This window comes from Lissotriton helveticus, chromosome 11 (genome assembly GCF_964261635.1).
Source record: "Lissotriton helveticus chromosome 11, aLisHel1.1, whole genome shotgun sequence".
Taxonomy (NCBI): domain Eukaryota; kingdom Metazoa; phylum Chordata; class Amphibia; order Caudata; family Salamandridae; genus Lissotriton; species Lissotriton helveticus.
In genome coordinates this window covers 61,162,969-61,187,743 of record NC_136072.1, presented here as the reverse complement: position 1 = coordinate 61,187,743, position 24,775 = coordinate 61,162,969, and the positions used below count along the sequence as shown (strand labels likewise).

At 52.2% G+C, this 24,775-nt stretch overlaps 1 pseudogene across 1 annotated transcript in view; it reads right to left on the bottom strand.

Moving 5' to 3' along the window:
* The window catches only part of LOC144791043 (cytochrome P450 2J2-like), a 155,355-nt pseudogene that overhangs the window by 85,528 nt on the left and 45,052 nt on the right, over positions 1 to 24,775 (bottom strand). The window contains exons 6-7 of the transcript XR_013602282.1: positions 24,193 to 24,334; positions 4,047 to 4,234 (exon numbers count right to left, since the gene is read on the bottom strand). The product of XR_013602282.1 is annotated as a cytochrome P450 2J2-like (transcript). The remainder of the gene's footprint in view (positions 1 to 4,046; positions 4,235 to 24,192; positions 24,335 to 24,775) is intronic.

The following is a 24,775-nucleotide window of genomic DNA, read 5'->3' as shown; positions in this document are numbered from 1 at the left end:
AACCACTTACAGTGCATTATCCAATCAAATGAAGAAATCAATAAACAAGAATTGGAAAATTATCGCAAGAAGGATTGGCAGAAACCACTGTTTTCTTTTAAGAAAGGGCACAGCCTCAGAGATGCCTTGGTCCACACCAGACCCAAAGAACTACACGCAACCCCTATGAGGAGTGTCACTGATGCATGGAACCTACCCAAAGTGACAGGCCACTTCCCCTGCTCAAACTGTTCTGTCTGTCACCTGACAGCCCCTACAAAATCTTTGACTCTTGAACCCGGGAAAATATGGTGGCAAAAAGCACATACTAACTGCAATTCCATAAATGTTGTGTACCTTGTCACATGTCCATGCTCACTTCGGTATGTGGGCATGACAACCAGAAAAATTAAACAACGAATATGTGAACATAGAAGCAACATTAGGTGCAAAAAAGCGACGACAAGAATGAGTGATCACTTTCTCCAAACCAATCACACCACCAACGATCTAAAATGGACTGTGATTGAACAAATCCTTGGGGGCACCAACATCTCTGAGAGATTGTTTGAAAAGGAACAACGTTGGGTATACCGCCTGGGCACTCATATCAATGGCCTCAATGACGATATACCTTGGGGCTCTGTCCTCAAATAATGCCAAAAAAAACCCCAGACTCGTATCTGTTCCGAATAACTCCCTCTGTCTGTGGTGATTGTGTCTTACAATTATCCAACTAATATAAGTTAGACCTATAAGATTAATATCCAACTCATTTCATATGGGCTATCTTGTAATCCCCTTCGTTACTGCATTTCTAACCCATGGGCCATTTCTGCCTTATTCCGAATCTATGGGTACTCCCTATGCGCACCACAACAAACTCCACTTTGTTTACTTCTCCCCGCATTGGCCCACAACTCCGGCGCATGCGCACAAAAATCACCACTAACCGAGTTCAATTGCTTCGGCCAGGAGAGCCGAGCAGGCACGCATGCGCGTCAAACAGCGCCTCCGTTCCGGAAGTGAGTATCCTCTACCGGAAGAGGTTCCCGGTCTAGTCCTCTGCCACTTTTTTCACGCATGCGCAGTACGCACGCTTCCCTTCCCGGAAGCGCGAACGCGGGTTTCCTTACCGGAGGCTCATAAAACCGCTCACACTCTCCAAATCCGGATCGACGAGACCCGGTCCCGAGGGCTGAATAGGTGTACCTGCAGGAGACGGGCGTCGTGGGCGTGAGTACTACTCTGGGTGCAAAGGACCATTTAAGCTAAGTACTGTTACTGCTTGCTGACTGGGTTTTGTCCCTCTTTCCTCTCCATTTTATGCTTCCCTTTTAGGATGTGCCAAATGCGCCGTCCCCTCCCTCCCGCGGTCTATGGGGTGGATTTTCATCCCTGGTGAAGTGAGAACCTACCTTTTCTCACCTCTTTTGCTGCTTTTTTGTTGATTGGTCACTGGCCATTTGGCCCATTGATCGCAGAGTGATTTAGTGTTGCTTGAATGTTCTCACTGCCATTCGCCTCCTTTTTCACCCATCTTACCCCCCCTGCGCACTCACACCGCTAGATTCTGCAACTTGGCAATCTACCATGAGAGTGTCACTGTATAAACTATACTACCTACCTTTTAATCTCAGCCACAGGCAGAGCCACGCACCTCTGCTATTATGTATGAGTTGTGCACCCTGGCACCTTGAGCACAAGTAATTAGCTTGAATCGGCTAAATCTATCGACAAAATATTCTAATTGTTTGTTTGTCTTGTTTTGTTTGTCTGTTTTTAATTCCCGCAGGTGCTTTTTATTTTTTGTCTCTAAACTTTAGAGACAGGAGGTGTGTGCGTCCTACCTTCGGGTGGTGAAGCCCGCCTCCCTTGTTTTTTGCACTTCACAGACTTTTTAACTTTCAAGTCCTCTGGTTGGGTGGGCCTTAGAGTGCCCATACCGCCGAGGTTTACACTCTAGGTCCTGACGAATGCCAGGTTAATTATACCACACCGGCTGAAACATGTTCATGTTGACCATTCACGTTGTCACTTAATGTTAGTGGGAGTAGACCATTCAATTAGTTGGCCCTACTCACCATCACATTTTTTAACTTTGTCCTTGATGATCTTTGATTAAATTAATTTTTTGATACATACAAGGCAATTTTAAGTCACCACTTCACACTATTCACGTAATTTTTCACATAGCCCTCCCACCCTCACAAGACCAGCTCCGCAGTAATTCTGGCGTCGCAGCACACCGGGGTGACATTCGGTCACACCCGGTGGGGCCCGATGATGAAGCAAGTCACCGACCAGGTCGGTGAGTGAGGGCTTTCCTAACAAACTAAATGGGCTTTGTTGGTTCCTTGTGCTCTGTGCTTTTTTCCACCTCAAACAGAACAGGAACACTCTTTTGTTGTTGATGTCAAATTAACATTCTCTGCACTCCAGTGTTAGGGTGACAGTACAGAGGAAGCTCAAATAAAATTTCAAAGGTGTAACCAGTGGTAATATGGTAATATTTAGGTCCTGAAACAATGATTTATAGACAATGGAACAATAGAACACCTGCAAGGGAAACATCCCTCAAACCTACACTAAGCTTTCAAGTGCATAAACAAACAATTGGGGGTGAAAAAGTGTTTTCAAACAAAACTTTGAATGGGATTTTGAATACTTCTAATTTCATGAGTAATTGTAACTCTAGTAGTTGAGAATTTCTGCTATGGGTAATCCGCCTGTTACTAATCCTGGATTGCAGTTCAGGAAACAAAATTTAGTGATTTCGACTTTACAATGGCATTTTCTTTCCTTTTATTTGCTCATTGTGCTTTTTTTCCGTCCTGTGTCACTTTCTACACTGTACAGAAAATCCCTCTATTCCCCTTCATTCTTGTTCTCCTCTTGATATTTCCCATTCGCCCTGCTCCACTTTTTGCTTCTACAATACACACCGCTCTATCTGTTCCTTTCCCTTGGATAAGCCAGGCACTGTCTTCTTCACTTACTGTCACACAATGTGGGATGTATGATGTTACAACGCATACTTTTACCACGCATACCTTTACAACGCGGTTTTTACCACGCATACCTTTACAACGTATAGCGCTTAGAGGTGCTGGATAGTGGTAAGTATAATTTTCTATTCCAACTCCAGTCCCCGTGGACACTAGGGAAGGTGTTGGATAGAAAATTAAACTTATTCCCTATCCTAGAGCGCCCCCCAGTGCAATGCGTTGTAATGGTTTGCGTTGTAATGCCAGCGTTGTAATGGTATTGCGTGGTAAAAAATGCGTGGTAAAGGTTGTATACCCACAATGTGTTTTGTTTACCTTGCTTGGTGAGAGATACTTCACAGTCTGTTTCATACCCTCTGTCAGAATGTTTTCTGATAGCGGACCTTGTATTCTGTGTTATCTTGCCTCACAATATAATAATATCTGTAATTTATCAGATGACAAATCCTACTCTACCTCCTACTTTGGAGCATATTTACAAGGAGCTAGTGCTGACACAGAGCCATTCATTTTTTTTAATGCAGCGGTGGAGCAATCAGTTCTCCACAGTGCTCTACATTTACCAACTGATGCATTGGGCCCAATGCGCCGGTTTTTAGAGGCCTGCGTCGCATTATACCTGCACCAGGTATAATGTGTGCAGGGTAGGCATGCCCACATTAAAAGCCACATACAACTGAAGCAGTAAAATCTACCATTTTGCGCTATGTCACTCTATGACTTGACTGCGTCAAAATCCCTACGCCTTTTCAAACCAGGCATAAGGATTGACGCAGGGCTTTTAACATTGGACTTGCCTCTGTTTTCTGATGCATTGCTGGAGTTGCGTCAGTCTTACGGCCAACTCCAGCAATGCGTCACTTTAGAGTCAAAATATGCCTCAGAATTTCTGATGCATCCGTGAATCTTTGCACCATGGAGCACTGTATTGTAAATACAGCACATTCATGACGTAGTTAGGGTATTTGCAGCAGGAAACAAGAAATCTGATGCATCATTGCTGATGCGTCAGTTCTTGTGAATATTCCCCTTTGTCAGTCAATGCTGATTCATACATACCTTCTTAATTTTGAACCCTTGCAATGAGATATCCTTCGTAGTCTGCCTAATCATTCCAATGGATGCAATGCTGCTTATGCGTAGTATCTCATGGATTACAGCATTGGTGTATGGAACCCTCTTTCGGTCCTCATAGTGAATGACCTGAGATTCACCGAAGACAGCGGACAACTCCTTCTGAACTTTATCTGGAGAGAAACATTTACACAGGTCAAAGGAATAGCACCATCATAACCCTCAATTATCTATACATCTATATTAAAGACAGTTGTGGCTACAAATCCCAATCCAAGTCCCTCTATTCCCTCAGTTGTAATACCTCAGCCCAAGTCAACTCACGTCGATTCAAGTCAACCCACCATCAAATGAAATCAAATCCTCCCTACAAATGCCAGTAGTTTGCTCTTTCAGATAATAAATTCGGAAATGTTATTGATCATTTTCAGTTTATGTTACTTGAAATGTTTGTGGAATCTGGACAATTAAGAGTGCTGGAATAAAAAATGTGCATGTTCAAAAAAGCCAGCAATAGAACTGGCAAGAGCAGTTTCAGTTACCTTCACCCTTATTGGGTCATATTCATTAACTTTGGTTTAGATGGTCCCTCCCCCAGGTAGAAAGCCTGTAGGCTTATACATCCCTCTATGAAAGAAACCATGAGGCACGTCCAATATAAAACTGCGTCTCAAATGAAAAGCATGCATGTCTCGTCCATATATCGCCAGTGTCGGCTCTGCCTAGTTATATATGCGGTATAAAAGTGGTAGTGATGGACGGAGCATCTGAACCAATCAAACACTCACACCCAGTCAACAGATCTGGGTTTAATCCATCACCGTTCTTTAGCCCACTCTGCCACCCCAGTTCAGACATGGCCATATGCAAATCAGTCTGACCCTGTGCCTCATAGGAACATTCCAGCCCGAACTGCCAAGCCATGCCTTCCCTGGACCGGAATCAAGCTTCCTAGGACCGGTTTCTGGCATTTCAGCCGTCTTCAGCCAGGCTTGCTTGAATCCAGTGGTGTTGGACACGGCCTCGTGGCGTGGTCCTACCCCTCCCACATGGCGGGCCCTGGACAACATCGGCCCTACATCGACCCACTGTTGCCCCCCTGAAACTACCTTCCATGAACTCTCAACGAGAGCAGCCCACTGGCAACCCACGGCTCTCCCCCCTGGAACCCGGCGAACCCTGCTCGCCCCAACCCTGCCGGTCCAGCCACCACCCCGGACCGCCATTTCAGGCCCGACTCCATCTTGGGCCCTCACGTCCCGAGCACGTGGCCTCGGCCCGACCCTGGCCGCGGTCCCAGCAAGGCCCCGACATCGAGGCACCAAGATCCCAGGTGGTAGGGTGGCCACTTGAAGGATCCAGGAGGAGGGGAGTTCTGATGGCCCTCCAGCCGTCTCCAGACGCCTGGTATCGATCGCCCTCCGGCTTCCCTGGGTGCTGGCTCCACCCCCCTGCTGGGTGTCTGGGCACTCTCATCCCGGCCCCTCTGACCCCCAGGGGCGAGGGTCCGGACATCAAAGAACTCCAGTCCTATATCTGGGCCAGCCCTGGATAGGGGCTCCAGTTGTATCTTGGAGTCGAAGCCCTGCTGACCTCGTCGTGGCTGATCCTGATAAGAACTCTTGTCCTTGGAACCATCTTGGAGCACTGCTGATGCTGTCGCGGCCCGACCACGCTGAACCATCCTCGGAGCCCTGCTGACGCTGTCGCGGCCCGACCACGCTGAGCCATCTCGGAGCCCTGCTGACGCTGTCGCGGCCCGACCACGCTGGACCATCCTCGGAGCCCTGCTGACGCTGTCGCGGCCCGACCACGCTGAACCATCCTCAGAGCCCTGCTGACGCTGTCGCGGCCCGACCACGCTGAACCATCCTCAGAGCCCTGCCGACGACGTCGCGGCTCCTTGCACCCCCCAGCTCGAGGATTGAGAGCTATGTGCCGAGTATCCTAGTACCCGTTGGTACCAAGACTGTCCCGCTACCCCTTTCCCCTGATACCGAGACTTTACAGATCCCTCAATCCCCCTGTACATATTGCTGCGAGACCTTGCCTTTATTCTTTATATAAAGACTCTTAAGAATCTACTCTCGTGTGGTGTCCCTTTGTAGTGGTGTGATTGCTCGGCTGTTACGATTGTAGGAGAGGAGCCTCGCCAAGGAGGCCTCTCGACGGCGCTCGGCCAATTCCATTCGGAGAGGTGGGTCTCGGGGTGGTCAGTCAGACATCTTCTGTCTCCCCTGGGATCGCCTTTTTAACATTGGTGGCAGGCGACGGGATTCGAGCCGACGCAAATCGTACAGCGAGTAACTCGCCCACTACTAACAGAGACACACAGCAACCATGAGTACTAAGGAAGCCGGAACGACCGCAGAGTTCCAGAAGGAACTATTGGAAGAGTACACCCATAAAGAAATTAAACAATTTTGCAAAGACTTAGGTATCGCTACCACCGGACTAAGCACCAAAGAGGATTTTAAAGAAGAGCTGCAAACATGGGTAGAGACCGAAGCGACACCACCCCAAACGGAAGGCGACACGGTCCCGGACGTGCCCCAGGGAACCATAACCGCACCAGGGGAAGAAAGAACCACCAACAGACACACGGGCCGCTCCCACGAAGACGCCCAAGAGCGAGAGAGAAGCCGGCTCCATGAGTTGGAGCTCGCCCGACTCTGGCTGGATGGAGAACTCCAACTAGCGGAAAAGAAAATGGCCATTGAGCAACTACGGCTCCAAGGAGACCTAGAGGAGATACGGAGGCAGAGAGAATTGGAAGAAAAGAGACTCACGTTCGAGCACGAGCGTGGCCTCAAAGAACTGGAGATCAAGGCCAAGAGCGAAGAAGCTGGCGCCGCTGTGAACCGAAGCCCCCCACCTCCTACCGACACAAAGGTCCACATTCCCAAGGATGTCGTCAAAGAATACTATAAAAATGATGACATCCAGCTGTGGTTTAAAGCCTACGAAGTCGCCATGACCGCGCACCGCATACCCCGCAAAGATTGGGGTGCCGGTTTATGGGGGTAATTCGTCAGCGAAGGAAGAGACATCCTGCTGGAACTGGCCGACGACGTAATGTCCTCCTATGACCACATGAAGGACGCCCTGCTCACCCGTTATGGCCTCACCCCTGAGATGTACCGGCAGAGATTCAGAGACTGTAAAAAGATCCCCGGTACTACATGGGTAGAGTACGTGAACTTTTATAGTAGAGCGCTGGAAGGATGGATCAAGGGCAGCAAAGTGACCACCTACGAGCAGCTGTTCGACCTCATCCTATGGGAGCACCTCTCCAACAATTGCTTTGTCGAGCTCAGACAGCATCTACTCGACAGCAAGCTGACCGAGCCACGGAAACTCGCCGTCGAGGCCGATCGATGGGCGAGCACCCGGGTCCCCCGGGCCCCGATAGGAGAATCCGGACGGAACCCCCAGGGGCACCTCCGTCAGCGAGGCGGCGGAGGAGGCCAGAACCGGAACCGAGACTTCCCGGCCGCACCGCCCCGGAGTCCAACCCGGGGGTCGCCCCAGAACAACACTTCGCCATCCTTGACAAGAAGAGGGCCCCCCCCAGCACAACCGGGGCTCTGACCAAATGTTACCTGCCACAGATGCCAGTGGCCAGGTCACTTTTCCAGTGACCCCCACTGCCCCATGAACCAGCGTCCCGGCACCACCGGGCCTCCGACCCGCCAGATCGCTGCCGCCGCCCTGGGAGAAGGGGAAGAAGAAGAAGAAGTCTTCAATGAGGACCAGACCAAGTGGAAGCCCGCCGCCATGGCCCTAGTCTGTCTGGGCGAAAAGAGACATGATCCCCCGGGCTCCACTCCCGAGCAACACCCAAAAATACCGCCAGTGGGTCAACATTAATGGGCGCCGGGCCGAAGCACTCCCTGACACGGGGGCCAGTGTGACGGCTGTCCGCTGCCACTTGGTGACTCCCGAACAGATACTACCAAATGTGCTGTGCCCCGTGCTGGCCGCCGACAATTCCGAGACCCTGTGCCAGATGGCCCGAATCCACTTCGAGTGGGGGGGGGTGTCGGGCCTGCTAAAGGTGACTGTCCGAAACGACGCCCCCGTGGACTGCCTCCTAGGAAACGACCTCGAGAGTTACCCCTGGGCCCAAGTCGAGCGGAGAGAGCATCTAGGGATGCTGGGACTACCCGAGTGGGTTTGCGCGACCACCCGATCCATGGCAGCCCGGGCGCCAATTGAGGCCGCCCCGACCGAAGAACCGCCGCCCGCCGTCGACGAAGACACCGACCCTGAGTCCGGGACACCGGGGCCCCCCCCCGCGAAGACATCGCCGACCTCGGCGACCTCCCTGAACTAGCCCAATGGTGCCAGGAAGGTGGCCCCACCCGGGAACAATTCCGGCAAGAACAAAAGACCTGTCCCTCCCTCGAGGGAACCTGGCAGCAAGCCGCAGCTCAAGCCGCCGGGGACACGTCGGGGTCCCACTGGGTCTACTGGGACCACGACCTCCTGTACAGCGAACAAAAGATTGCCGAACTGGGGGCCGGCCGAGTTTTGGTGGTCCCCTACGATTCAGAGACTTCTTCCTAAACCTGGCACACAACGTGCCCCTCGCCGGGCACGTGGGGCAGGACAAAACCTACAGCCGCCTAGTGACCCATTTTTACTGGCCAAAAATGCACAACGATGTGAACAATCACTGCAGAACCTGTCCGACCTGTCAAGCCAGCGGAAAGAGCGGGGGAAAGTTCAAGGCCCCGCTCCAACATTTCCCGTGGTAACAACCCCCTTCGAGCGAGTGGGGATCGACATCGTGGGGCCCCTGGACCCCCGAACCTCTCAAGGGCACCGCTTCCTCCTCGTCCTGGTGGACCATGCCACCCGATACCCCGAAGCCATCCCCCTCCGGACCATAACGGCCCCCGTGGTGGGCCGAGCGCTGATGGGGATCTTCTCCTGGGTGGGGTACCCCCGAGAGGTCGTGAGCGATAGGGGCACAAACTTTATATCAAAGTATATGCGGTCCCTGTGGCAACAGTGCGGGGTCACATATAAGTTCACCACCCCGTATCACCCCCAAGGAACTGGACTTGTGGAACGGTTTAACCGAACACTCAAGGGGATGATCAAGGGCCTGGAAGAGCCCCTACGCCGCAAATGGGACGTCCTGCTGCCCTGCCTTCTGTTTGCCTATCGGGAGGTGCCACAGAAGTCCCTGGGGTTCAGCCCCTTTGAACTCTTGTACGGACACCCTGTCCGAGGTCCCCTCAGCCTGGTCAAAGAAGGCTGGGAGACTACAGTCCGAGATGCTCCGCCAGATATCTACCGGTACCTCCTGACCCTCCGAAACCAGACTCGGAAGTTCCGGGAACTTGCCAAGGCCAACCTTGCGGCCAGTCAGGAGGAGATGAAATGCTGGTATGACCAGAACGCCTCGTCCATCGAGTTCGAGCCGGGCCAGCAGGTCTGGGTCATGTCCCCGGTCGAACCTTGTGCCCTCCAGGACAAATGGACGGGGCCCTTCAAAGTGGTGGAGCGCAAGAGCCCCGTCACCTATCTGGTAGACATGGAGTCCCCCAGGAACCCCCTCCGGGTTCTGCACGCCAACCGGCTCAAGCCTCACTTTGCCCGCACGGAGCTGAGCCTGCTGCTAGCTACAGATGACGGAGCCGAAGACGACTCTGAGCCTCTGCCCGACCTCCTGAAGTGCTCCGAAAAAGACGGCTCCGTCGAGGGAGTCACCCTCTCCTCCGCCCTGACCCCCGAACAGCGCCAGGACTGCCAAGAGCTGTTGGGGCAGTTTGCGGACCTGTTTTCACTCAGTCCCGGAGTCACACAGTGGTGTGTTCACGATGTCGACACCGGGGACAGCCCGCCTGTGCGACACCGGGCCTACCGAGTTCCCGACCGAGTTCGGACCTGTATCCAGTCCGAAGTTGCCAAGATACTAGCCCTAGGGGTGGTCGAGCCCTCAGACAGTCCCTGGGCCAGTCCAGTTGTCCTGGTCCCTAAAGCCGCCGCCCCCGGCGCCACTCCAGAGCTCAGGTTTTGTGTCGACTACCGGGGACTGAATGCCGTCACCAGGACCGACGCCCATCCCATACCCCGGGCCGATGAACTGATCGATCCCCTGGGGGCCGCCCGGTACCTTAGCACCTTCGACCGCACGGCCGGGTATTGGCAGATCGGCCTCACCCCTGGTGCCCAAGAGCGATCTGCCTTCTCGACCCCCGATGGCCACTTCCATTTCAAGGTGATGCCCTTCGGCATGAAAAACGCCCCGGCTACCTTCCAGAGACTGGTGAATAAGGTGCTTGCGGGACTAGAAGAGTTCAGTGCCGCATATCTGGGCGATATTGCGGTGTACAGCCTCCACTGGGCAGAGCACCTGAAGCACCTCTGGGAGGTCCTGACGGCCCTCCGACGGGTCGGACTAACTGTGAAATCAAGCAAGTGCCAGATAGGCCAAGGGTCTGTGACCTATCTGGGGCACCAAGTGGGGAGTGGCCATGTGGCTCCCCTCCAACCAAAGGTTGACGCCATCGTGGCCTGGGAGCCCCCGGTCACCCAGACAGCGGTCCGAGCCTTCCTGGGGCTCACTGGGTATTACCGGCGCTTCATAAAAAACTATGGTAGCATTGTGGGGCCCCTCACTGAACTGACCTCCAAAAAGCAGCCACAGAAGGTGCACTTGACCCCCGAGTGTCAGACGGCCTTCGAGACTCTGAAGGCTGCCGTGTGCACTGCCCCTGTGCTCCAAGCCCCCGACTACAGCCGAGAGTTTGTAGTCCAAACCGACGCCTCGGAGCACGGTATCGGGGCGGTCCTATCTCAAGTTGACCCCGAGGGGGTTGACCATCCGGTGGCCTTCATCAGCCGGCGACTGCTGGCTCGAGAACGATGGTGGAGCACCATCGAGAGAGAAGCCTTCGCCGTCGTGTGGGCCCTAAAGAAACTCCGGCCCTACCTCTTCGGCACCCACTTCCGGGTCCAGACCGACCACCGGCCCCTGTGGTGGCTGATGCAGATGCGTGGCGAGAACCCGAAGCTGCTGCGATGGTCCATCTCCCTGCAAGGGATGGACTTCACCGTGGAACATCGCCCTGGCAACGACCACGCCAATGCCGATGGCCTGTCCCGCTTCTTCCGCCTCAGCAAGGATAACCCCCAAGAAGATGGGTGACTCTCCCTGCCTTCAGCTGGAGGGGACGTGTGTTGGACCCGGCCTCGTGGCATGGTGCTACCCCTCCCACATGGCGGGCCCTGGACGACATCGGCCCTACATCGACCCACTGTTGCCCCCCTGAAACTACCCTCCACGAACTCTCAACGAGAGCAGCCCCCCTGGCAACCCACGGCTCTCCCCCCTGGAACCCGGCGAACCCTGCTCGCCCCAACCCTGCCGGTCCAGCCACCACCCCGGACTGCCATTTCAGGCCCGAATCCATTTGGGCCCTCACGTCCCGAGCACGTGGCCTCGGCCCGACCCCGGCCGCGGTCCCAGCAAGGCCCCGACATCGAGGCACCAAGATCCGCCCAGGTGGTAGAGTGGCCACTTGAAGGATCCAGGAGGAGGGGAGTTCTGATGGCCCTCCAGCCGTCCCCGGACGCCTGGTATCGATCGCCCTCCGGCCTCCCTGGGCGCTGGCTCCACCCCCCTGCTGGGTGTCTGGGCACTTTCATCCCGGCCCCTCTGACCCCCAGGCGCGAGGGTCCGGATATCAAAGAACTCCAGTCCTATATCTGGGCCAGCCCTGGATAGGGACTCCAGTTGTATCTTGGAGTCGAAGACATGCGGACCTCGTCGCGGCTGATCCTGATAAGAACTCTTGTCCTTGGAACCATCTCGGAGCCCTGCTGAAGCTGTCGCGGCCCGACCACGCTGAACCATCCTCGGAGCCCTGCTGACGCTGTTGCGGCCCGACCACGCTGAACCATCTCGGAGCCCTGCTAACGCTGTCGCGGCCCGACCACGCTGAACCATCATCGGAGCCCTGCTGACGCTGTTGTGGCCCGACCACGCTGAACCATCCTCAGAGCCCTGCTGACGCTGTCGCGGCCCGACCACGCTGAACCATCCTCAGAGCCCTGCTGACGACGTTGCGGCTCCTTGCACCCCCCAGCTCGAGGATTGAGAGCTATGTGCCGAGTATCCTAGTACCCGTTGGTACCAAGACTGTCCCGCTACCCCTTTCCCCTGATATCGAGACTTTACGGATCCCTCGATCCCCCTGTACACATTGCTGCGAGACCTTGCCTTAATTCTTTATATAAAGACTCTTAAGAATCTACTCTTGTGTGGTGTCCCTTTGTAGTGGTGTGATTGCTCGGCTGTTACGATTGTAGGAGAGGAGCCTCGCCAAGGAGGCCTCTCGACGGCGCTCGGCCAATTCCATACAGAGAGGAGGGTCTCGGGGTGGTCAGTCAGACATCTTCTGTCTCCCCTGGGATCGCCTTTCTAACAAGTGGCAAAGTGAGCAAGGGACTCAACGTCTGAGCATACCCTGCCAACTTATGGCGAACAAAGCGGTACAAAAGGGGGTAGTGATGGACGGAGCATCTGAACCAATCAAACACTCACACCCAGTCAACAGATCTGGGATTAATCCATCACTGTTCTTTAGCCCACTCTGCCACCCCAGTTCAAACATGGCCATATGCAAATCAGTCTGACCCTGTGCCTCATGGGAACAGTCCAGCCCGAAATGCCATGCCATACCTTCCATGGACCGGAATCAAGCTTCCTAGGACCGGTTTCTGACATTTCAGCCATCTTCAGCCAGGCTTGCTTGAATCCAGTGGCAAAGTGAGCAAGGGACTCAACGTCTGAGCATACCCTGCCAACTCATGGCGAACAAAGCGGTACAAAAGGGGATAGTGATGGACGGAGCATCTGAACCAATCAAACACTCACACCCAGTCAAAAGATCTGGGTTTAATCCATCACCGTTCTTTAGCCCACTCTGCCACCCCAGTTCAAACATGGCCATATGCAAATCAGTCTGACCCTGTGCCTCATGGGAACAGTCCAGCCCGAACTGCCAAGCCATACCTTCCCTGGACCGGAATCAAGCTTCCTAGGACCGGTTTCTGGCATTTCAGCCGTCTTCAGCCAAGCTTGCTTGAATCCAGTGGCAAAGTGTTCAGACGTGAGTCCCTTGCTCACTTTGCCACTGGATTCAAGCAAGCCGGGCTGAAGACGGCTGAATTGCCAGAAACCGGTCCTTGGAAGCTTGTTTCCGGTCCAGGGAAGGCATGGCTTGGCATTTCGGGCAGGACTTTTCCCATGAGGCACAGGGTCAGACTGATTTGCATATGGCCATGTCTGAACTGGGGTGGCAGAGTCGGCTAAAGAACGGTGATGGATTAAACCCAGATCTGTTGACTGGGTGTGAGTGTTTGATTGGTTCAGATGCTCCGTCCATCACCACCCCCTTTTGTACCACTTTGTTCGCCATGAGTTGGCAGGGTATGCTCAGACGTGAGTCCCTTGCTCACTTTGCCATTGGATTCAAGCAAGCCGGGCTGAAGACGGCTGAAATGCCAGAAACCGGTCCTCGGAAGCTTGTTTCCAGTCCCGGGAAGGCATGGCTTGGCAGTTTGGGCTGGACTGTTCCTATGAGGCACAGGGTCAGATTGATTTGCATAAGGCCATGTCTGAAGTGGGGCGGCAGAGTGGGCTAAAGAACGGTGATGGATTAAACCCAGATCTGTTGACTGGGTGTGAGTGTTTGATTGGGTCAGATGCGGTGTACATCACCACCCCCTTTTGTACCACTTGTTCGCCATAAGTTTGCAGGGTATGCTCAGACGTGAGTCCCTTGCTCACTTTGCCACTGGTTTGAAGCAAGCCGTGCTGAAGGCGGCTGAAATGCCAGAAACCGGTCCTCGGAAGATTTTGTCCGGTCCAGGGAAGGCATGGCTTGGCATTTTGGGCTGGACTGTTCCCATGAGGCACAGGGTCAGACTGATTTACATATGGCCATGTCTGAACTGGGGTGTTAGAGTGGGCTAAAAAACGGTGATGGATTAAACTCAGATCTCTTGACTGGGTGAGAGTGTTTGATTTGTTCAGATGCTCCGTCCATCACCACCCCGTTTTGTACCACTTTGTTTGCCATAAGTTGGCAGGGTATGCGCAGACGTGAGTCCCTTGCTCACTTTGCCACTGGATTCAAGCAAGCCGGGCTGAAGATGGCTGAAATGCCAGAAACCGGTCCTCGGAAGCTTGTTTCTGGTCCAGGGAAGGCATGGCTTGGCAGTTCCGGCTGGACTGTTTCCATGAGGCACAGGGTCAGACTGATTTGCATATGGCCATGTCTGAACTGGGGTGGCAAAGTGGGTTAAAGTACAGTGATGGATTAAACCCAGATCTGTTGACTGGGTGTGAGTGTTTGATTCATTCAGATGCTCCGTCCATCACCACCCCCTTTTGTACCACTTTGTTCGCCATAAGTTGGCAGGGTATGCTCAGACGTGAGTCCCTTGCAACTTTGCCACTGGATTAAGGCAAGCCGGGCTGAAGACGGCTGAAATGCCAGAAATCAGTCCTGGGAAGCTTGTTTCCTGTTCAGGGAAGGCATGGCTTGGCAGTTCGGGCTGGACTGTTCCCATGAGGCACAGGGTCAGTCTGATTTGCATATGGCCATGTCTGAACTGGGGTGGCAGAGTGGGCTAAAGAACGTTGATGGATTAAAACCAGATCTGTTGACTGGGTGTGAGTGTTTGATTGGTTCAGATGCTCCGTCCATCACCACCCCCTTTTGTACCACTTTGTTTGCCATGAGTTTGCAGGGTATGCTCAGACGTGAGTCCCTTGCTCACTTTGCCACTGGATTCAAGCAAGCCGGGCTGAAGACGGCTGAAATGCCAGAAACCGGTACTCGGAAGCTTGTTTCCGGTCCAGGGAAGGCATGGCTTGGCAGTTTGAGCTGGACTGTTCCCATGAGGCACAGGGCCAGACTGATTTGCATTTGGCCATGTTTGAACTGGTGTGGCAGAGTGGGCTAAAGAACGGTGATGGATTAAACCCAGATCTGTTGACTGGGTGTGAGTGTTTGATTGGGTCAGATGTGGTGTCCATCACCACCCCCTTTTGTACCACTTGTTCGCCATGAGTTGGCAGGGTATGCTCAGACGTGAGTCCCTTGCTCACTTTGCCATTGGATTCAAGCAAGCCGGGCTGAAGACGGCTGAAATGCCAGAAACCGGTCCTCGGAAGCTTGTTTCCAGTCCCGGGAAGGCATGGCTTGGCAGTTTGGGCTGGACTGTTCCTATGAGGCACAGGGTCAGATTGATTTGCATAAGGCCATGTCTGAAGTGGGGCGGCAGAGTGGGCTAAAGAACGGTGATGGATTAAACCCAGATCTGTTGACTGGGTGTGAGTGTTTGATTGGGTCAGATGCGGTGTACATCACCACCCCCTTTTGTACCACTTGTTCGCCATAAGTTTGCAGGGTATGCTCAGACGTGAGTCCCTTGCTCACTTTGCCACTGGTTTGAAGCAAGCCGTGCTGAAGGCGGCTGAAATGCCAGAAACCGGTCCTCGGAAGATTTTGTCCGGTCCAGGGAAGGCATGGCTTGGCATTTTGGGCTGGACTGTTCCCATGAGGCACAGGGTCAGACTGATTTACATATGGCCATGTCTGAACTGGGGTGTTAGAGTGGGCTAAAGAACGGTGATGGATTAAACTCAGATCTCTTGACTGGGTGAGAGTGTTTGATTTGTTCAGATGCTCCGTCCATCACCACCCCGTTTTGTACCACTTTGTTTGCCATAAGTTGGCAGGGTATGCGCAGACGTGAGTCCCTTGCTCACTTTGCCACTGGATTCAAGCAAGCCGGGCTGAAGATGGCTGAAATGCCAGAAACCGGTCCTCGGAAGCTTGTTTCTGGTCCAGGGAAGGCATGGCTTGGCAGTTCCGGCTGGACTGTTTCCATGAGGCACAGGGTCAGACTGATTTGCATATGGCCATGTCTGAACTGGGGTGGCAAAGTGGGTTAAAGTACAGTGATGGATTAAACCCAGATCTGTTGACTGGGTGTGAGTGTTTGATTCATTCAGATGCTCCGTCCATCACCACCCCCTTTTGTACCACTTTGTTCGCCATAAGTTGGCAGGGTATGCTCAGACGTGAGTCCCTTGCTCACTTTGCCACTGGATTAAGGCAAGCCGGGCTGAAGACGGCTGAAATGCCAGAAATCAGTCCTGGGAAGCTTGTTTCCTGTTCAGGGAAGGCATGGCTTGGCAGTTCGGGCTGGACTGTTCCCATGAGGCACAGGGTCAGTCTGATTTGCATATGGCCATGTCTGAACTGGGGTGGCAGAGTGGGCTAAAGAACGTTGATGGATTAAAACCAGATCTGTTGACTGGGTGTGAGTGTTTGATTGGTTCAGATGCTCCGTCCATCACCACCCCCTTTTGTACCACTTTGTTTGCCATGAGTTTGCAGGGTATGCTCAGACGTGAGTCCCTTGCTCACTTTGCCACTGGATTCAAGCAAGCCGGGCTGAAGAAGGCTGAAATGCCAGAAACCGGTACTCGGAAGCTTGTTTCCGGTCCAGGGAAGGCATGGCTTGGCAGTTTGAGCTGGACTGTTCCCATGAGGCACAGGGCCAGACTGATTTGCATTTGGCCATGTTTGAACTGGTGTGGCAGAGTGGGCTAAAGAACGGTGATGGATTAAACCCAGATCTGTTGACTGGGTGTGAGTGTTTGATTGGGTCAGATGTGGTGTCCATCACCACCCCCTTTTGTACCACTTGTTCGCCATAAGTTTGCAGGGTATGCTCAGACGTGAGTCCCTTGCTCACTTTGCCACTGGTTTGAAGCAACCCGAGCTGAAGGCGGCTGAAATGCCAGAAACCGGTCCTCGGAAGATTTTGTCCGGTCCAGGGAAGGCATGGCTTGGCATTTCGGGCAGGACTTTTCCCATGAGGCACAGGGTCCAACTGATTTGCATATGGCCATGTCTGAACTGGGGTGGCAGAGTCGGCTAAAGAACGGTGATGGATTAAACCCAGATCTGTTGACTGGGTGTGAGTGTTTGATTGGTTCAGATGCTCCGTCCATCACCACCCCCTTTTGTACCACTTTGTTCGCCATGAGTTGGCAGGGTATGCTCAGACGTGAGTCTCTTGCTCACTTTGCCACTGGATTCAAGCAAGCCGGGCTGAAGACGGCTGAAATGCCAGAAACCGGTCCTCGGAAGCTTGTTTCCAGTCCCGGGAAGGCATGGCTTGGCAGTTTGGGCTGGACTGTTCCTATGAGGCACAGGGTCAGATTGATTTGCATAAGGCCATGTCTGAAGTGGGGCGGCAGAGTGGGCTAAAGAACGGTGATGGATTAAACCCAGATCTGTTGACTGGGTGTGAGTGTTTGATTGGGTCAGATGCGGTGTACATCACCACCCCCTTTTGTACCACTTGTTCGCCATAAGTTTGCAGGGTATGCTCAGACGTGAGTCCCTTGCTCACTTTGCCACTGGTTTGAAGCAAGCCGTGCTGAAGGCGGCTGAAATGCCAGAAACCGGTCCTCGGAAGATTTTGTCCGGTCCAGGGAAGGCATGGCTTGGCATTTTGGGCTGCACTGTTCCCATGAGGCACAGGGTCAGACTAATTTACATATGGCCATGTCTGAACTGGGGTGTTAGAGTGGGCTAAAGAACGGTGATGGATTAAACTCAGATCTCTTGACTGGGTGAGAGTGTTTGATTTGTTCAGATGCTCCGACCATCACCACCCCGTTTTGTACCACTTTGTTTGCCATAAGTTGGCAGGGTATGCGCAGACGTGAGTCCCTTGCTCACTTTGCCACTGGATTCAAGCAAGCCGGGCTGAAGATGGCTGAAATGCCAGAAACCGGTCCTCGGAAGCTTGTTTCTGGTCCAGGGAAGGCATGGCTTGGCAGTTCGGGCTGGACTGTTCCCATGAGGCACAGGGTCAGACTGATTTGCATATGGCCATGTCTGAACTGGGGTGGCAAAGTGGGTTAAAGTACAGTGATGGAATAAACCCAGATCTGTTGACTGGGTGTGAGTGTTTGATTCGTTCAGATGCTCCGTCCATCACCACCCCCTTTTGTACCACTTTGTTCGCCATAAGTTGGCAGGGTATGCTCAGACGTGAGTCCCTTGCTCACTTTGCCACTGGATTAAGGCAAGCCGGGCTGAAGACGGCTGAAATGCCAGAAATCAGTCCTGGGAAGCTTGTTTCCTGTCCAGGGAAGGCATGGCTTGGCAGTTCGGGCTGGACTGTTCCCATGAGGCACAGGGTCAGTCTGATTTGCATATGGCCATGTCTGAACTGGGGTGGCAGAGTGGGCTAAAGAACGTTGATGGATTAAAACCAGATCTGTTGACTGGGTGTGAGTGTTTGATTGGTTCAGATGCTCCGTCCATCACCACCCCCTTTTGTACCACTTTGTTTGCCATGAGTTTGCAGGGTATGCTCAGACGTGAGTCCCTTGCTCACTTTGCCACTGGATTCAAGCAAGCCGGGCTGAAGACGGCTGAAATGCCAGAAACTGGTACTCGGAAGCTTGTTTCCGGTCCAGGGAAGGCATGGCTTGGCAGTTTGAGCTGGACTGTTCCCATGAGGCACAGGGCCAGACTGATTTGCATTTGGCCATGTTTGAACTGGTGTGGCAGAGTGGGCTAAAGAACGGTGATGAATTAAACCCAGATCTGTTGACTGGGTGTGAGTGTTTGATTGGGTCAGATGTGGTGTCCATCACCACCCCCTTTTGTACCACTTGTTCGCCATAAGTTTGCAGGGTATGCTCAGACGTGAGTCCCTTGCTCACTTTGACACTGGTTTGAAGCAACCCGAGCTGAAGGCGGCTGAAATGCCAGAAACCGGTCCTCGGAAGAATTTTTTCCGGTCCAGGGAAGGCATGGCTTGGCAGTTTGGGCTGGACTGTTCCCATGAGGCACAGGGTCAGACTGATTTACATATGGCCATGTCTGAACTGGGGTGTTAGAGTGGGCTAAAGAACGGTGATGGATTAAACCCAGATCTCTTGACTGGGTGAGAGTGTTTGATTTGTTCAGATGCTCCGTCCATCACCACCCCGTTTTGTACCACTTTGTTTGCCATAAGTTGGCAGGGTATGCTCAGACGTGAGTCCCTTGCTCACTTTGCCACTGGATTCAAGCAAGCCGGGCTGAAGATGGCTGAAATGCCAGAAACCGGTCCTCGGAAGCTTGTTTCTGGTCCAGGGAAGGCATGGCTTGGCAGTTCGGGCTGGACTGTTCCCATGAGGCACAGGGTCAGACTGATTTGCATATGGCCATGTCTGAACTGGGGTGGCAAAGTGGGTTAAAGTACAGTGATGGATTAAACCCAGATCTGTTGACTGGGTGTGAGTGTTTGATTCGTTCAGATGCTCCGTCCATCACCACCCCCTTTTGTACCACTTTGTTCGCCATAAGTTGGCAGGGTATGCTCAGACGTGAGTCCCTTGCTCACTTTGCCACTGGATTAAGGCAAGCCGGGCTGAAGACGGCTGAAATGCCAGAAATCAGTCCTGGGAAGCTTGTTTACTGTTAAGGGAAGGCATGGCTTGGCAGTTCGGGCTGGACTGTTCCCATGAGGCACAGGGTCAGTCTGATTTGCATATGGCCATGTCTGAACTAGGGTGGCAGAGTGGGCTAAAGAACGGTGATGGATTAAAACCAGATCTGTTGACTGGGTGTGAGTGTTTGATTGGTTCAGATGCTCCGTCCATCACCACCCCCTTTTGTACCACTTTGTTTGCCATGAGTTTGCAGGGTATGCTCAGACGTGAGTCCCTTGCTCACTTTGCCACTGGATTCAAGCAAGCCGAGCTGAAGATGGCTGAAATTTCAGAAACCGGTCCTCGGAAGCTTGTTTCCAGTCCCGGGAAGGCATGGCTTGGCAGTTTGGGCTGGACTGTTCCCATGAGGCACAGGGTCAGATTGATTTGCATAAGGCCATGTCTGAACTGGGGCGGCAGAGTGGGCTAAAGAACGGTGATGGATTAAACCCAGATCTGTTGACTGGGTGTGAGTGTTTGATTGGTTCAGATGCTCCGTCCATCACCACCCCCTTTTGTACCACTTTGTTCGCCATAAGTTGGCAGGGTATGCTCAGACGTGAGTCCCTTGCTCACTTTGCCACTGGATTCAAGCAAGCCGGGCTGAAGACGGCTGAAATGCCAGAAACCGGTCCTCGGAAGCTTGTTTCCGGTCCAGGGAAGGCATGGCGGGGCAGTTTGAGCTGGACTGTTCCCATGAGGCACAGGGCCAGACTGATTTGCATTTGGCCATGTTTGAACTGGTGTGGCAGAGTGGGCTAAAGAACGGTGATGGATTAAACCCAGATCTGTTGACTGGGTATGAGTGTTTGGATGGGTCAGATGTGGTGTCCATCACCACCCCCTTTTGTACCACTTTGTTTGCCATGAGTTTGCAGGGTATGCTCAGACGTGAGTCCCTTCGCACTTTGCCACTGGTTTGAAGCAAGCCGAGCTGAAGGCGGCTGTAATGCCAGAAACCGGTCCTCGGAAGCTTGTTTCCAGTCCCGGGAAGGCATGGCTTGGCAGTTTGGGCTGGACTGTTCCTATGAGGCACAGGGTCAGATTGATTTGCATAAGGCCATGTCTGAAGTGGGGCGGCAGAGTGGGCTAAAGAACGGTGATGGATTAAACCCAGATCTGTTGACTGGGTGTGAGTGTTTGATTGGGTCAGATGCGGTGTACATCACCACCCCCTTTTGTACCACTTGTTCGCCATAAGTTTGCAGGGTATGCTCAGACGTGAGTCCCTTGCTCACTTTGCCACTGGTTTGAAGCAAGCCGTGCTGAAGGCGGCTGAAATGCCAGAAACCGGTCCTCGGAAGATTTTGTCCGGTCCAGGGAAGGCATGGCTTGGCATTTTGGGCTGGACTGTTCCCATGAGGCACAGGGTCAGACTGATTTACATATGGCCATGTCTGAACTGGGGTGTTAGAGTGGGCTAAAGAACGGTGATGGATTAAACTCAGATCTCTTGACTGGGTGAGAGTGTTTGATTTGTTCAGATGCTCCGTCCATCACCACCCCGTTTTGTACCACTTTGTTTGCCATAAGTTGGCAGGGTATGCGCAGACGTGAGTCCCTTGCTCACTTTGCCACTGGATTCAAGCAAGCCGGGCTGAAGATGGCTGAAATGCCAGAAACCGGTCCTCGGAAGCTTGTTTCTGGTCCAGGGAAGGCATGGCTTGGCAGTTCGGGCTGGACTGTTCCCATGAGGCACAGGGTCAGACTGATTTGCATATGGCCATGTCTGAACTGGGGTGGCAAAGTGGGTTAAAGTACAGTGATGGATTAAACCCAGATCTGTTGACTGGGTGTGAGTGTTTGATTCGTTCAAATGCTCCGTCCATCACCACCCCCTTTTGTACCACTTTGTTCGCCATAAGTTGGCAGGGTATGCTCAGACGTGAGTCCCTTGCTCACTTTGCCACTGGATTCAAGCAAGCCGGGCTGAAGACGGCTGAAATGCCAGAAACCGGTCCTCGGAAGCTTGTTTCTGGTCCAGGGAAGGCATGGCTGGGCAGTTTGAGCTGGACTGTTCCCATGAGGCACAGGGCCAGACTGATTTGCATTTGGCCATGTTTGAACTGGTGTGGCAGAGTGGGCTAAAGAACGGTGATGGATTAAACCCAGATCTGTTGACTGGGTATGAGTGTTTGATTGGGTCAGATGTGGTGTCCATCACCACCCCCTTTTGTACCACTTGTTCGCCATAAGTTTGCAGGGTATGCTCAGACGTGAGTCCCTTCGCACTTTGCCACTGGTTTGAAGCAAGCAGAGCTGAAGGCGGCTGTAATGCCAGAAACCGGTCCTCGGAAGATTTTTTCCGGTCCAGGGAAGGCATGGCTTGGCAGTTTGGGCTGGACTGTTCCCATGAGGCACAGGGTCAGACTGATTTACATATGGCCAAGTCTGAACTGGGGTGTTAGAGTGGGCTAAAGAACGGTGATGGATTAAACCCAGATCTCTTGACTGGGTGAGAGTGTTTGATTTGTTCAGATGCTCCGTCCATCACCACCCCGTTTTGTACCACTTTGTTTGCCATAAGTTGGCAGGGTATGCTCAGACGTGAGTCCCTTGCTCACTTTGCCACTGGATTAAGGCAAGCCGGGCTGAAGACGGCTGAAATGCCAGAAATCAGTCCTGGGAAGCTTGTTTCCTGTTAAGGGAAGGCATGGCTTGGCAGTTCGGGCTGGACTGTTCCCATGAGGCACAGGGTCAGTCTGATTTGCATATGGCCATGTCTGAACTAGGGTGGCAGAGTGGGCTAAAGAACGGTGATGGATTAAAACCAGATCTGTTGACTGGGTGTGAGTGTTTGATTGGTTCAGATGCTCCGTCCATCACCACCCCCTTTTGTACCACTTTGTTTGCCATGAGTTTGCAGGGTATGCTCAGACGTGAGTCCCTTGCTCACTTTGCCACTGGATTCAAGCAAGCCGAGCTGAAGACGGCTGAAATTTCAGAAACCGGTCCTCGGAAGCTTGTTTCCAGTCCCGGGAAGGCATGGCTTGGCAGTTTGGGCTGGACTGTTCCCATGAGGCACAGGGCCAGACTGATTTGCATTTGGCCATGTTTGAACTGGTGTGGCAGAGTGGGCTAAGAACGGTGATGGATTAAACCCAGATCTGTTGACTGGGTATGAGTTTTTGATTGGGTCAGATGTGGTGTCCATCACCACCCCCTTTTGTACCACTTGTTCGCCATAAGTTTGCAGGGTATGCTCAGACGTGAGTCCCTTCGCACTTTGCCACTGGTTTGAAGCAAGCCGAGCTGAAGGCGGCTGTAATGCCAGAAACCGGTCCTCGGAAGATTTTTTCCGGTCCAGGGAAGGCATGGCTTGGCAGTTTGGGCTGGACTGTTCCCATGAGGCACAGGGTCAGACTGATTTACATATGGCCAAGTCGAACTGGGGTGTTAGAGTGGGCTAAAGAACGGTGATGGATTAAACCCAGATCTCTTGACTGGGTGAGAGTGTTTGATTTGTTCAGATGCTCCGTCCATCACCACCCCGTTTTGTACCACTTTGTTTGCCATAAGTTGGCAGGGTATGCTCAGACGTGAGTCCCTTGCTCATTTTGCCACTGGATTCAAGCAAGCCGGGCTGAAGATGGCTGAAATGCCAGAAACCGGTCCTCGGAAGCTTGTTTCTGGTCCAGGGAAGGCATGGCTTGGCAGTTCGGGCTGGACTGTTCCCATGAGGCACAGGGTCAGACTGATTTGCATATGGCCATGTCTGAACTGGGGTGGCAGAGTTGGCTAAAGAACGGTGATGGATTAAACCCAGATCTGTTGACTGGGTGTGAGTGTTTGATTGGTTCAGATGCTCTGTCCATCACCACCCCCTTTTGTGCCACATAGTTATATATGGCGCAACGAGGTCTAATATGTGACCGGATGCTGAAGAAGCCTTTATGCAGACAGTTGCTTTTTTTGTTTTGAGACGATTTATCTCGCCGGTACAAATCAATGCCATTTTGGAAAATAGTAGCCTATTATTGATTTTTGGTTGCACAGACAATACATCTTTATAGAAATCTTGACTTATCTTAAAATGAGGACAAGCCCTTGTGAGGTACTATTAGATACACAAGGTATCGTTCTGATTTCAACAACGTTTATTTATAAATATAATAAAGTTGCTTGACTTCCCTTCACATATTTTTTTATTAAATCTTACACTGCTTGTATTTTTTTTACTGATGTTACTCATTCTGACTACACCAGTGTCAATGGCCTGCTGCAGCAATGCCATCAAAGGTCATATGATGTAACATTCTGTGATGTAAATGGAGGAGGTTTCAAGGTTAGGTGATATCATTTCTGACACACCTGGTATTTTGATGAATTGGCATCAGTGATTGTTTTTGTAAACGTGCCAATTATAGTCTATCAATGGGGATATTTGCGAGTGGTGCTTGTTTTGAGCAGCTGTTGCACTTGTGGCATGCAGTCTGAACTCAACCCTTGGCTTAGGACAGTGAATGAAACATTTATCTCTTTGTGGAATGTTCTGTACCCCAGATAAACATATTTAATTTGGTAATTCCTTTGACTTCTAAATTCAAATTGTATAGTGTATAAAAAAAAACTTGTTGTATCTATCCTAGATCTCACCTTGGATTTCTGGTCGATTCACCAGGTAGAGGAGTGCCCACCGTAGAGTGGTGGTGGTGGGTTCTGTCCCACCTCCAAAAAGTTCAGCCACAAGGCGGATCATGTTACGCTCATCAAACGTAGAGGTGACATCTTTGGAGTCCTGGATGCAATAAAAAAATTCACATTCACCAGATACGAAATATAGAGAGAGCATGACATATTGTGAAGCTAGGCCTCCTTGAGGACTAATGGGTGATATAAAAGTGCTTAGCGTTGTTCATAAAATAGAATTGATGAAAATGAATGCATCAAATTCTGGAACGCATTTCTGTGTAAGAAGACCAGTATCTTCTAATGATGATGAGTAAAATTACAGATTTGATTTGAAAGTAGGTTTAGATCACATTAGGTATTGAAGGTTGGTGGAGAGTTAGATTGTCTACTCATACATGGTTGGATTATGAATATTATTGAGGGCCTATGTCTGCATTAGTTATTGGTGAGATTAATTGACCTCTGTCTTGAGTGGAAAGGAAGTCAACACGGTCTTCGTCAATGGGAGAAATAAGTAGAACGTATGACTTCATCCCAGGAAGAGATG